This window comes from Calonectris borealis, chromosome W (genome assembly GCF_964195595.1).
Source record: "Calonectris borealis chromosome W, bCalBor7.hap1.2, whole genome shotgun sequence".
Lineage (NCBI taxonomy): Eukaryota > Metazoa > Chordata > Aves > Procellariiformes > Procellariidae > Calonectris > Calonectris borealis.
In genome coordinates this window covers 8,966,264-8,980,677 of record NC_134351.1, presented here as the reverse complement: position 1 = coordinate 8,980,677, position 14,414 = coordinate 8,966,264, and positions in this window count along the sequence as shown.

The window sequence follows — 14,414 nt, the reverse complement described above, 5'->3', positions numbered from 1 at the left end:
TCTCACCTTCTCTCCCTCTTTCTGCATGAACTATTGGGAAATTTTAACTTTTCTTGCTTAAAATTACCTCTATTTACTTATTACTTAAATGTATATTCAGATATGAGCAAACACATGTCTCTTTTCCTGAGTGATCAGTTGTGCTTCTCAGATTGCTCAGGGAAGACTATAAAACCTGGGTGTCTTCCAAACTGTCCTGCTCCATATGAACGGCTGTCTGAGGGACTGCCAGAACATGGTCCACATTGGCAAAGTAACAAGTGAAAGGATTTGAAATGGGTGGTGAGAGAACAGGTATAGGAGGTATCTAACATTTTACCTTACAGAGTTTCTCTTGATATTTTTCCTCTTTACATTCTCAACCTTAACATGGTTTGAACTTTTGTGGAAAAAACTATGCAAAGTGGGATCTTGCAGCACAGATCATGTGATAAATGGAATGCCTCTTAGGAACAAAAATCTGTGCTGGTGCATCCTGATGCAGAATTGGTGTTGATGTTAACATGTCATTTTCCCAAATGCTTCAGAGTCCTTTGGGCTTGCCATGAAGGTAAGGATTTATCTTCTAATCTCAGAACCACTTTTCTCTGTCTGGATTAGCCATGAGCAGGAAAGTCATTAACATTTATGAACTGGGGATTAATAACACTCCAGAGCGTATCATGTGGTCTGTTTATCCCCTGCCCAGCCTCTTAACCTATGTCTGAGATAGGTAGAAAAAAAATTAATAGCACAAGCCCCTACTTACTTGGAAACTTAACTGAATCACAAAAGCTGAGGTTGGAAGGGATCTCTAGAGATTGCCCAGTCCACCCCCCCTGATCAAACAAGGGTCAAGCAAGTTTCTCAGTCCAGAGGGATTTTGAGTATGTCCATGGATGGAGAGTACGCAACCTCTCTGGGCAAGTTATTGCAATGTTTGATCACCCTCACAGTTAAAAAGGTTTCTTCTTATGTTTAAATGGGATTTGCCCATTGCCTATCATGTGCAAACTTGCTGGGGGTGCATTGTCCCATCAGTTAATTCATTAATACAGATTTTAAACAGTATTGACCCTCATTATAGACCTTCTGATACCCTGCTAGTAACTGGCCTCCATGGACTTTGCTGATCACAAAGCCTTTAAGAACAGCGATTAGGCAGTTTTCAGACCACCTCACTGTCTATTTAACCAGCCCATATTTCATTAGCTTGTCAATGGGAGATGATGTCATAAGCCTTGCTACAGTCAAAAAAACCAAGATCCACAGCTCTTCCCTCGTCCACCAAGCTAGTCTTTTCATCATAGAAGGTTATCAGGTTTGTCAGGCACAATTTCCCCTTTGTAAATCCATACTGACTACTCCCAATCACTTTCTTGTCTTTTATATGTTTAGTTTCCATGATTATTTGCTCCATCATCTCTCCCCAAGGATAGATGTAATGTTGAACAGCCTACAGTTCCCCAAATCCTCCTGATTGCCCTTCCTGAAGACAGGAATGATGTTTGCTTCCTCAGGAACCTTCCCCAATTGACATGACTTTTCAACGATTATTTGGGAGTGGTTTCACAATGACATTGATCAGGACCCTCAACATTTGCGGGTGCATCCCATCAGGTCCCATGTTCTTGTGTATGTCCAGTCTATTAAAATGTTTTCTAACCTAATCCTCTTCCACCAAGAGTAAATCTTCCTTGCCCAAACTTTGCCAGTGCTCCTGGATATTCCTCAAGGGCCTTGGGATTCCTGATGTTAAATCTCACCAAGTAAAGACCAAGGCAAATAAAATGTCGAGTACCTAAACCTTTACCATGTTGCAAGTCCCCTGCCCCATTCAGAAGCAGGCCTAAAACTTCTCTAAGTTTTCCTTTCATTGATGAAAAAGGCCTTCTTGTTGCCCTTCATGTCTCTTGCCAGAGTCAACTCCAAGTGGGCTTTCCTAACACCATGGTTACACACTCAATCTCTATATTCCTCCCAGGTCACCTGACCCTGCATCAACTTCTTGTACACTTGCTTTTCGTATCTGAATTTTGTCAGAAAGTTCTTGTCCATCCATGTAGGTCTCCTGCCACCTTTGCTTGATTTCCTGCTAGTCACGATGGACTATTCTAATGCTTGGAGGAGGTGGTCTTTGAAAATCAACCAGCTCTTCTGGACCCATCTTCTCTCCAGGGCTGTACCCCATGGAATTCTTCCAAGCAAGTCCCTGAACAGGTCAAAGTCTGCTGATCTGAAGTCCAGGCTTGTGATCCTGCTGTTTGCTTTGTTATATGAGCGACATGGTTTAGTGGGCATGGTGGTGTTGAGTTGATGGTTGGACTCAATCTCAGAGGTCTTTTCCAACCTTAATGATTCTATGATTCTATGATTCTATGATCTCCTCTCATGATCCTGAACTCCACCATCTCATAGTCACTACAGTCAATCTTCCCCCAGCCTTCACTTTTTTGAGCATAGTACTATTCCTCAGCTAGTGTCTACCTCTCTCCAATTGAAGAGTCAGTCTTAGAAACAATGGATGACAAGTACTGAGCTTTCTTTTGTATATTAATGCTGGATCTCTTCTAAGATACTATAGCAGAAATTATTATGAGCCTGATTCAAAGGACATGGAGGTCAACAAGATTTTCAGACTTTATGCTCTACAGATTACATTTGATGATCATTTTTTCAACACAAAAAATAGAGGACATCAAATTTAATCAGTAAAAGGAAAAACCAAATCTAACAAATGAAGTGTATTCTTCTGATTGTAAAGACTAAAATCTTGATGAGTTGTTGAACTCCTTGCTGCAGGAACATTTGGACATTAAATATCTGTATAGGTTCATAAAAAGCCCTTCATGAAAGAAAAAGCCATCAAAGCTAACACATAAAAAGGCCACCCCTTATCTTAGAAATCTCTGCACTGCAAATTGCAGTTAGCATTGGAGATTGAAAGAGTATTCTGACAAAATGTTGCTATATGTTTACCTTACCTGGGCATCCACCAATTGTCAGTATTAGAGAGAGGGTGCTCAGTTTGGTGGATTCCAATATGCCAAAATATCGTCACACAGAGTCCTGATGTAAGTTACTAAGGTGTTTGGGACAAAATATCTGAAATGACTGGGAGATTTGCCATTGTTTTCGATGGAGTTTGGATTCAGCTCTCACCAACTCATTTTAGGAAATCTCTCATATTTTGATGTTATAAACCAAAGACCTGTGGACCAATCCATTATGGCACTGTGGGTCAAATTTGCAAAGCGTTTCATACTTGTTAAAAGGACCTGCTTTTCTAAAAAGAATGAAATTTGGGGTGCTTTTTGGACACCTCTGCCATCATTAAAGTCTGAACTTCTCAACAGAATGGAAAAGTAAAAAGTGCTATTCCTTACAACAAATGCCAAGAGTAAATATGATGCAAGAAGTTTAATCTTCACATTTATGTAGGTATAAAATAAAGAAATAATCCCATTCTGAAGTGGTTTGTTGGTTTTCCTGTTAGTGTTTCTTTTATACAAGTAATTTTGTAGGTCCAGATTAATTTTTGGTACAAGTCTATGAAAAGCTCTGCATCAACAGAAGGGATAGATTTGTTGGGTAATCTTTTTTCATTCCAGTCAATGATAAGCCCAGCACTTTACTCACTGTTTCTCTTTGTGAGTTAATACACAGTATTGGATTTCCTCTTTGTATTTTCATTCTTCCTTTGTGTAGGCATTTGTTTTTTTCTTTTTTCATCTTTTTTTGCTAGTTTCCTCAGGGCATGAAGCAAAGGTGTCATTACCAAGAAAGCCTTCAAAAAACAGCTTTAAAAAAAAAATTAAAATAAAATATGTTTCTCTTTGTATTGAGCAATATTTTACAGCTAATAATTTTTGTTGTATTGTTGGACAGGTTATTGGAATTATTAGTAGCCAAGAGATAACATGTAATTATAATGATGTAAATCACAACTGGATTGAGGAAGAGAAACAGAAGAGGAAAAGGATAGAAGAGAGAAAAAAAGAAAGAAAGGAGAATGACAACAAAAGCAATGAACCGTATCTTTCACTGTTGTGAATCATACATATGCTTTTACTGACAAATATAGACTAGTTTCTGGTCCTACTTGTTATTGTGTGAACCCAAAATCATTACAGAGCAGTTCTGTATTATTACAACTGAGGTCAGAATCAGGATCATGTGGGAGGAGTGAATGGCACATGTCCTTTTGCACACTGAGACTCTTTCTTGTTCTGCTTGCTCTGTTGGCTGAGGATAGGAGTGACATTTTCATTTGTATTTACATGCTGGTTTTGGCTGGGGTAGAGTTAATTTTCTTCATAGTAGCTGGTATGGGGCTATGTTTTAGATTTGTGCTGGAAACAGTGTTAATAATAGGGACGTTTTTGTTATTGCTGAGCAGTGCTTACACAGAGTCAAGGCCTTTTCTACTCCTCACCCCATCCCACCAGCGAGCAGGCTGGGGGTGCACAAGGAGTTGGGAGGGGACACAGCTGGGACAGCTGACCCCAACTGACCAAAGGGATATTCCATACCATATGACATCATGCTGAGCAATAAAACTAGGAGGAAGGCTGGCCGGGGAGCCACTGCTCGGGGACTGGCTGGGCATTGGTCTGCCAGTGGTGAGCAATTGTTTTCATTTGCATCACTTGTCTTCCTTGGGTTTTATTTCTCTCTCTTTGTTATTTTCCTTTTCTTTACAATTTATTTTATTGGTTTTTTTTTGTTGTTGTTGTTATTATTACTATTATTATTATTATTATTATTATTATTATATTAATTTAATTATTAAACTGTTCTTATCTCAACCCATGAGTTTTCTCACTTTTATCCTTCCCATTCTCTTCCCCCCATCCTGCTGGGGGCAGAGTGAGTGAACGGCTGTGTACTGTTTAATTGCCAGCTGGGGTTAAACCACGACAGTCCTTTTTGGCACCCAACGTGGGGTTCAAAGGGTTTGAGATAATAACAGTGAGATAATAACAGATTGACCAGAGAGTATTAGAAGGGATTTATATCTGTTAACGGTTGCGGGTCATGATATTGATTCATCTGTTCTCGATATTGGCTTGTCTGATCTGCGCCATGCTCTTTTTTTTGCTGTACATGTTAAAGATTGGTGTTGGCTTTTGCAGTTTGCTGTGCTCTGTACTGATTAGTGATGTTTTTTCTGGGAGATTTGTTATTAAAACACTGACCTTGAGCTTAATCTGGTATTTGGGCTCTGTACTGAAGCCATTACTGTACTTTGGATACCATCTCATGGAGATAATTAACAATTATACTTCTTCCTCTGAGAGGCTTTTGTGGAAGAAATAAATAATGGCACCATCACTACCTTTCTGTGATGTTTTCTCACTTGGTACAACAACTTCTCAGTATCTTGAACATCCTTGGGTAGTTAAAATACTTCTATTGGTATTTCTTAGGAATAATGCTTCAGTTTTGCCTAAGGTTAACATGCAATTTAGGAACATGACCCAGGCTCTGTGAGAGTATGGTCATGGGTGGCACGGCATGTGGGAGAATATGGGCAGGTATCTAGAGAACTTCTCACCTCCAATGGTCTGGAACTTCACTCCCAAACAGCTGTAGAATCCTGATGAAGTGATAGAATGCTTGAAAAAAAAAATGCTGTGGCTATTCCAAAGAGGCAAAACTTACCACACTGTGCTGGGCCCTGACCAGCATCTACCAAACACTGCTCGATATTATGCAGCACCTTCAGGAAGAAGAGAGGAAAAACATACCAACAGACACTATAGCTAAACCAGACACTATACCAGTCACCCCTATAACTTAAAAGAAACAATGGAAACGGAAGTCAGCTCGTTTAGTAAGGGATGAAGAAGCTTCTCCTAAGAGGGAGCAGGAGAAAGAATAAGAAGAGGCAGCCTGTTCTGCAGCAGAGCAATCACAAGAACAGGAAGAGGAAGAGACTGAAATTATAAATGAGACAGAAACCATCCAAACTCTATCCCTAAGTGAGCTGCGAGATATGCGAAAATATTTTAGCCATCAACCAGGTGAACTAATTCTCAGCTGGTTACTCTGATGCTGGGATATTGGGGCCAGTAGTCAGGAATTAGAGGGTAAGGAAGCCCGGCAGCTGGGATCCCTTGCTAAGGATAAGGTCGTTGACAAAGGGATTGGAAAAAAAGCAGGAGTCCTCAGTCTTTGGTGGTGACTCCTCTCAAGTGTGAAGGACAGGTATCCCTTCAAAGAAGAACTTGCAAATTCCTGAAGCAAATGGACCAACACTGAGGGAGGTATCCAGTATCTGAGGGAATTAGCGGTGTTGGAGGTTATCTATAACAATCTAGATGACAACCAGACATCCAAAGACCCGGATGAAATCCACTGCACGGGGACCATGTGGCGAAAGTTTATACGAAATGTACCAATATCATACACCCACACCCTGCTGATAATGAACTGGACAGACATGGAGGCACCAACTATAAATGAACTGGCCAGACAATTCCAAGAATATAAAGATAATCTCGCTTCCTCCATGTGGATCTCTGTCTCGGCTGTGGACAGACTGACCCAAAAAATGTCCGAGCAAGTCGAGAAGGATAGGTCTTCCTACGCGCTCCAACCAAGGCCTCAGCTATTAAGAGTTAGCCCTTTTCTGTTCAAGGGAAAGGGTACCGGTGGCACACACCATGTGCAAACCTGTGGTTCTTCCTGTGTGACCAGGGGGAGGACATGAGGAAGTGGGATGGTGAACCTACCTGGAGACTAGAAGCTCAGGTACAGGAACTGCAAGGAAAAAAAAATAGCCAAAAAACATCTATACAGGAAAATTACTGCTCCAGTGTCTGTTGGGCAGAGTAGAAAGGCAGACCATACTTTTGACCCTGATGAGGGGACTTCTGTTTTGCGGTTACAAAAATCAAGTAATGAAGACTCCAACCAGGAATAGAGGGACCCTGCCTTCTATTGGAGGTGAAGGAAAGGGACAACGGGTTTACTGGACACCTGTGCAGAGTGTACTCTAACACCATCAGATTACAAAGGGGCAGAATCCATCTGTATTTCTGGAGTGATGGGAGTATCCCAAGAACTGTCTGTGTTGGAGGCTGAGGTAAGCCTAACTGGGAATGAGTGGCAAAAACATCCTATCGTGACTGGCCACGAGGCTCCATGTATCCTTGGCATAAACTACCTCAGGAGAGGGTACTTCAAAGACCCAAAAGGGTACCGGTGGGCTTTTGATACAGCTGCCTTGAGTACGCAGAAGATTAAACAGCTGTCTAGCTTGCCTGGTCTTTCAGAGGATCCGTCTGTGGTGGGTTGCTGTGGGTTAAAGAACAGCAGGTGCCAATTGCTACCATGACAATGCACTGGAGACAATATCGCACCAGTCAAGACTCCCTGGTTCCCATCCATAAGTTGATCCAGTGACTAGAGAGTCAAGGAGTGATCAGTAAGACTCATTCACCCTTTAATAGTCCCATATGGCCACACTCCGTTAATGCAAAAATCTAACGGAAAGCGGAGGCTAACAGTGGACTATCGAGGTCTGAACAAGGTGACGTTGCTGCTGAGTGTTGTTGTACCAGACACGCTAGAATTCCAATACAAAGCGGAGTCAAGGCAGCCAAGTGGTATGCAACAATTGATATCGCTAATGTGTTTTTCTCAATCACTCTGGCAGCAGAGTGCAGGCCACAGTTTGCTTTCACGTGGAGGGGTATCCAGTACACCTGGAATTGACTGCTCCGGGGCAGAAACACAGCCCTACCATTCATCATGTATTGATACACCTGGAACAAGGTGAAGCTCCTGAACACCTGCAGTATATTTATGACATCATTGTGTGGGGCAACACAGCAGAGGAAGGGTTTGAGAAGGGGAAAAGAATAATCCAGATTCTTTTGAAAGCTGGTTTTATTATAAAACAAAGTAAGGTCAAAGGACCTGCACAGGAAATCCAGATTTTAGGAATAAAATAGCAAGATGGGTGTCATCAGATCTCAATGGATGCGATCAATAAAATAACAGCCATGTCTCCACCAACTAACAAAAAAACCCCACAAGCTTTCTTAGGTGTCATGAGTTTTTAGAGAATGCATATTCCAGGTTATAGTCTGTTCGTAAGCCCTCTCTATCGAGTGACCCGGGAGAAGAACAACTTTGAATGGGGTCCTGAGCAACAGCAGGCCTTTGAACAAATTAAATGGGAAATAGTTTGTGCAGTAGCACTTGGGTCAATCTGGACAGGACAAGATGTGAAAAATGTGCTTTACACCTCAGCCAGGGATAACAGTCCCACCTGGAGCCTCTGGCAGAACACACCAGGGAAGACTCAAGGTCGACCTCTAGGGTTTTGGAGCCAGGGATATAGGGGATCTGAAACCCTTTATACTTGAACAGAAAAAGAAATATTAGCAGCATATGAAGGAATTCAAGCCACTTCAGAAGTAGTTGGTAGTGAAGCACAGCTCCTTTTGGCACCTTGATTGCCTGTGCTCAGCTGGATGTTCAAAGAGAGGGTCCCCTCTACACATCACGCAACTGATGTATCATGGAGTAAGTGGGTCGCACTGATAACACAGCAGGCTCGAATGGGAAACCCCGATTGCCCGGGAATGTTGGAAGTGATCATGGACTGGCCAGAGACACGAAACTTCAGAGTGTCGCCAGAGGAGGTGACTCGTGCTGAAGAGGCCCCTCTGTATAATAAATCACCAGAAAATGAAAAGCAATATGCCCTGTTTACAGATGGATCCTGTCATATTGTAGGAAAACATCGAAGGTGGAAAGCTGCTACGTGGAGTCCTACACGACAAGTCGCAGAAACTGATGAAGGAGAAGGTGAATCGAGTCAGTTTGCAGAGGTGAAAACCATCCAGCTGGCTTTAGATATTGCTGAACAAGAAAAATGGCCAGTACTTTATCTCTGTACTGACTCATGGATGGTGGCAAATGCCCTGTGGGGGTGGTTACAGCAATGGAAGCAGAACAACTGGCAGCGCAGAGGTAAACCCATCTGGGCTGCTGAATTAATGCAAGATATTGCTGCTCGGATAGAGAACCTGGTTGTAGAAGTGCATCACATAGATGCTCACGTACCCAAGAGTCAGGCCACTGAAGAACGTCGAAACAATAAACAGGTGGACCAGGCTGCTAGAATTGAAGTGGCTCAGGTGGATCTGGATTGGGAACATACAGGTGAGCTATTTATAGCTCAATGGGCCCATGACACATCAGGACATTTGGGAAGGGATGCAACATACAAATGGGCTCATGATCGAGGCATGGACTTGACTATTGATGCCATTGCACAGGTTATCCATGAATGTCAAATATGTGCCATAATCAAACAAGTTAAGCCGTTAAAGCTTTTTTGGTGTAGAGGACGATAGCTAAAATATCAATATGGGGAAGCCTGGCAGATTGATTATATCACACTACCACGAACCTGCCATGGCAAACACCATGTGCTTACAATAGTGGAAGCGACTACTGGATGGTTGGAAACATACCCTGTGACCCATGCCACTGCCCTGAATACTATCTTGGGCCTTGAAAAGCAAGTTTTATGATGACACGGCACCCCTGAAACAATTGAATCAGACAACGGGACTCATTTCCAAAACAACCTCATAAATACCTGGGCCAAGGAGCACGGCATTGACTGGGTGTATCATATCCCCTATCATGCACCAGCTTGCGGGAACATTGAATGATACAATGGACAGCTAAAGACTACACTGACAGCAATGGGTGCTGGGGTATTGAAGCATTGGGATACACATTTAGAAGAAGCCACTTGCCTAGTTAACACTAGAGGAACTGCCTGACGACCTGGCCCTGCCCAATCAAAACCCCTGCACACTATGGAAGGAGATAAGATCCCCGTAGTACATGTAAGGAACTTGGGAAAAACAGTCTGGGTTATTCCTTCCTCAGGAAAGGGTAAACCTATTCATAGGACTGTTTTTGCTCAAGGACCTGGGTGCACTTGGTGGTTAATGCAGAAGGACAGGGGAGTCCAATGTGTACCTCAAGGTGATTTAATCCTGGGTGAAAATAATCCATGATTTGAGTTGCATGTTATGGGAATTACTATAGCAGGAACCCCTTGTTGCTAACCAGGCTAGAAGCAAGGGGAGTTCATTGCAATGTTAAACCCTATAACCTGGCCCAAAGGGAACAGGGGTGGAGATTGTAATGGATATACTTTTAAAGTGTTGTAACCCATGATTTGAGTTTCATGTTACAGGAATTACTGTAGCAGGAACCACCTGAACCACTGGAGGACAAGCCTTACAAGCAGCAGTGCAGCAGTGACCCAACCTGAGCTGGTTTTGGCGCCCAGTAACTCCATGCAACACACCACTTCTCCTGACCTGAGTGACCACCATAACAGATGGAGCCAAAAGTCATGGATTAAATGAACTCAGTGGACATTTTGTGGGCATTTTACAGACATTTCACAGAGGTGGTCCATAGACTAAGGGAATGATATCTGTGTATTGTATCAAAGGATGGGAAAGGTGGTGGTGGTTAATAATGATGTGTTGGATAATGCGGGACCTGGGCATGATGTAAATGGTATGGAATAAGGAGTGGAGAATGTGCTCGTTTTGGCTGGGATAGACTTAATTTTCTTCATAGTAGCTAGTATGGGACTATGTTTTGGATTTGTGCTGGAAACAGTGTTAACACAGGGATGTTTTTGCTATTGCTGAGCAGTGCTTACACAGAGTCAAGGCCTTTTCTGCTCCTCATAATACTCTGCTAGAAAGTAGACTGAGGGTGCACAAATAACTGAGAGGAGACAGAACTGACCCCAACTGACCAAAGGGACATTCCATACCATATGACATCATGCTCAGCGATAAAACTAGGCGGAAGGCTGGCCGCTGCTTGGGGACTGGCTGGGCATTGGTTTGTTAGTGGTGAGCAATTGTTTTCATTTGCATCACTTGTTTTTCTTGGGTTTTATTTCTCTTTCTTTCTTATTTTCCTTTTCTTTACAATTTATTATTATTTCATCATCATCATCATCATCATCATTATTATTGTTATTATTATTGTTATTATATTTCAATTATTAAACTATTCTTATCTTAACCCATGAGTTTTCTCATTTTTACCCTTCCAATTCTCTTCCCCCCCCATCCTGCTGGGGGGAGAGTGAGTGAGCAGCTCTGCAGTGTTTAGTTGCTGGCTGGGGTTAAACTATAACAATTTGATATATACTAAATGGTAAAACTAAATCTAGCTTAGGTTTCCGGAATTGACACTGTTACATGGCAATTCACGCAGTTGTCATCTGGCATTGTACACTTTTAGTGACAGAGTAACAGCAGTCTGATTTCTGTTATACGGCACCGAGCAGTGTGGGGTCTGGTCCAGAACAACAGCACTAGGTACTCAGGAATACAAGTAATGAAAAGTTTATTGAGTTTTGAAAAGAGTTATAACACAAAAAGCACCGAAATAGAATACCTAGAACGCTTCCTGTCCTATATTCGTATTAAAACAAAATCTTTCACATTTTATCCTTCCTTTGTATTTCTGTGATGAAGAAGAATAATATATACCTGGTAGGAGGATGGTGAGCTTCCTCTCACCAGAACTTCACCCTATTTTAAGACACATGAGTTGAATCCACTGGTGGGACCTATTTTTCTCCACTGATCATAGAGATAGACTAGGTACTTTCTTAGAACTACTCATGTCTAACAGTAGATGACATGTATCTGCAAAATTGTCCACTCACGTTTTGATGAATGTACTTTAAAAAGTAGAGCTTGGCTGCAAATGTGTTTTCTGTTTCACAGAAAATAACAGTATTTCCATAATGTTCACTCTTTTTAACTGGATAACAATAATAGAAAAAATGTGAAATTTGCTTGGGAATGAGAGTCTGAAATAAACTAATAATGATTTTTATTTGAAACTTGCTTTTTCAAAGAAAGTGAAATGATTCATTGCAATGCTTGTGTTTGATTTTATACACTATAAGCAGCTTTAAAATGACACAAAAAAGGTTGTACTGAAATGGAAACATCTGAACATTCTGTTCCATTACAAGCTCATCAGAACAATCTTCTCAGATTTCTTCATAATGAAATTTTATTAGAATGGATAGATTTTCACACAAGCATGCAGTTTTGACAGGCATTTTCTGAAAGAAAGAAAGAAAGGTTGGTAGAGGACATCCTGCTAGTTTTATTTAAAAATTTCTGTATAATATTAAAAGAAAAACATAAAAAATAAAAAAGCAACCCCACCAAAAAATAGCTAATAAGTTCACTTGGGTTCTCTCTAGAGATTTATCTACTATGGTTCTTCCACAGAAAGATTTAATTACTTTGTACCTAAAGAATACTTTTTCATTCAAGGATCTTTAACTTACATACAAACTTTTGTTCCCAAAACAGCTCCAAAGTGTAGTCTAATACAGCTGTACTTATTTTCCCATTTACATGCTAAAGATATAGAGATTTTAAATGATTTGCAAAAATGAAACTCGAGTTTGATGCAGAATCCAGATTGAGGTATTGCCACATTAGACACCATTAGGCACCCCTCCCTCTCTTTTTAAAAAATAAAAGAAAAGAAAATTCAGCTTTTGTGGATAAATGTTACATCTCAGCCATGTGCAGTATGAAGGGAGAGGTTGCTCTATCATGTTGAAGAATCAAAGAAACACTTATGAGGAAAAAAAAGTGGAACATCCCACTTTTGCTTCTCCTGCATAAATAATGCAACACAAGGACAATTAGCATTTGGAGAATGGTTTCTTGTCATATCAAGCACCATTTCAGAAGCCAAATGATGTAGACAAGTCCCTATTACAATGGAAAACACAGTTGGACAAAGGAAAATATTTCGCTTCACTAGATAAAATCCTTTATTTAAAGGCCAGCTACAAAAGAGGCAATGATCTTTGCTCCTGGACACCTACTAGCCATTAATGGGAAAGTTCCTCTGAAAACATACACATACACTTATACTTGGGCTCTAATGAGGGCTTTGCTGTTTGATGACGACACATCTGGCATGCTTTCAGAACTCTGCAGTCCCAATTATAAAGCTGTCCAGCAGGAAAACCCATTACAGATCTGAGCTGCCAGACCTTCGAAATGAGGTTGAAGAAAAAAAAAAAAAGAAGAGGCAAAAGAAAGGGGTTAAAGATGAAGAAAAAAAGGAAGAAAAGAAAGGAAAGTAAGGCTTGATGGGGGGAAAAAAAAAAGTAAAAGGTAAAATGTCTTTAAAGAAAAGTTTTTCCTAGACCTCCCTATAATGTGACAGAGCTAATTTGTGCCTTCAAAGATCTAAAGAGCCTGCTAGCTGCAGGTGGCAAAGAGGTTACTTCTGGCATGGACTGTGGGCATCAGATAACATAACACAGAAAAATTCTGTCCCCCATGGAAAAGTTAATGAGATCAACTCTTTTACGATCCCCTAAAAGAGTTCCTTCAACCTCACCCCATTCACATCTCATTCTTGCAGCAAAACAAAAAGTGTCTGGTTGAGTTTAATTGGCCAACCAATGCTTTGATAGCTGGGGTTTTTTCGTTGCCCTTAGGGTTACTCAGTGTAACAGAATTAGGCCAACTTGTGGAAAGATGAAGGTCAATTTTCATCCTTTTTGTTTTGTTTTGTTTTGGAGGGTGTTTGTGCATTTTAATTGTTATTGAAAATCTAGGTTTGGTAATAAATTTCCATAAATAGGAAACCTTTTAAATTTGTCAGTTTTCTCAGTGTGAAGTCCCATCATTCCTAGTGAGGTCCAAAGATTCTCCAAGGCAGCTCTAGGCAAAACATAGAATGAGAAGTGCTACATCTGTTTCACAATGTGGTATGATGTAATTTATGTATGTAAGAGACACAGCAGTGTTATAGGACTCAAATATTACGTCCACAATGCATTAAACATGCAAGCTACAGAGTCAAAACAGGGGGATGACTGCATTGCATGGAGCTGTGCCAAGATACCCTTTTGGTAGCACATGCACCAAACAGTAGTCTTTACACAGAAAAACTGTACAAGGTAACTACTCAGCAAATTTATTGCACATTCCAGAGACCATGATATTGGTGTCTGTCACAGAACGACAAAAGATCAGATATATAAGGCTAGGAGGAGTCTACATAAACTTAAATATTGGTCTCATGTAGGATTGCTATTTTAATAGTGTTCTTCAGCACACTGATCACTGGGATACTTGGTCTTCCCACTATTAGTTGTGTCTGTAGCTTGAGCTCAAAGCATATAAATTGACTAAAAAGGTCTGAACACAGGACATGCATGGAAAGGATGGGTTGCAGGGCGTTTGGTCCCGACTGCATCTTTTCTGTTCAGCCAATGTGTCTTCTGGGAGCTTGGTTTGGGAGTACAAAACATTCTTGGATGCTCCTTAACATGGGAACTGCAGACCTTGGCCTCAGTCCATGCTGGCATGGAG